This window comes from Microtus ochrogaster, chromosome 2 (genome assembly GCF_000317375.1).
Source record: "Microtus ochrogaster isolate Prairie Vole_2 chromosome 2, MicOch1.0, whole genome shotgun sequence".
Taxonomy (NCBI): Eukaryota; Metazoa; Chordata; class Mammalia; order Rodentia; family Cricetidae; genus Microtus; species Microtus ochrogaster.
In genome coordinates, this window is record NC_022010.1 from 70,344,889 (window position 1) to 70,345,719 (window position 831).

Genomic DNA, 831 nt, shown 5'->3' on the forward strand with positions numbered 1-831 from the left:
AAAAAAAAAAAAGTGCTTAATGGTGAAAACCTTTCCCTGAAGCTGCAGAGAGAGATACCAGGATGTGGCTTTTGCCTTTAAAAGCCCCCTGGTCTAAACGCTCAAGGCTACACTTGGGTCCTGACTACCTGAGTGTAGCCCTGGCCAACTGGAACAAAGGCTTCCAGCTGGCTCTCCCTGTGTCTGAGTGGTCATCTCTGGTGGGCTCCCTGTAACATTTGGTTTTGGAGTCAAGGAATACTGTACATCTGTGTTTAAACTGCAGCCTTTGATAAAAATGAAAATAGCCACAGTCTTAGTCAATATTAGTAACTGTAGAATAAGGATATTTTAACTGTACCATGGCTTTTTTTCTCTTTTTTTTTTTTTTTTTTTGAGCTAGAGTCTCACTAAGTAGCCTGGGGATTTCTTGGACCTCATATCAATTCCCTTGCCTCAGCTTCCCAGTTCCCGACCCTTAAATCCTGGGATTATAGGCACGAGCAGCTACATCTGGGTAGGGTTTACTGTTTCTAGTATTTTTGAATTTTCTTATGAACACACATTGCTTTTATATTGGGACAAAGAGAAGGATTTAAGGAAAGCATCCTTGGAGAAGTATCTGTGCTTCACAGACATCATTGCCCAGCAGGCAGGGTGGCAGCTCACCGATTCCCCGGCAGGCAGCTCTAACATGACACAACTTTGAGAGCCCCCAGACAAGCCTGCTGGAACTCACTATCCGAGGAGACTCAGAAGACAGGCAAAGCTGACATGTGAGTCTGTGGATGGTTTCTCTGCAGTGCTAAGGACCGCGGCACCGCGGGGCTGCTGACCTTTTTTTTTTTTTTT

The 831-nt window shown here is 44.9% G+C and overlaps 1 protein-coding gene across 6 annotated transcripts in view; it reads right to left on the bottom strand.

The window, feature by feature from the left end:
- Dop1b (DOP1 leucine zipper like protein B) overlaps positions 1-831 on the bottom strand; it is a 110,492-nt gene that overhangs the window by 43,073 nt on the left and 66,588 nt on the right. The gene's annotated exons all lie outside the window — the stretch shown is intronic.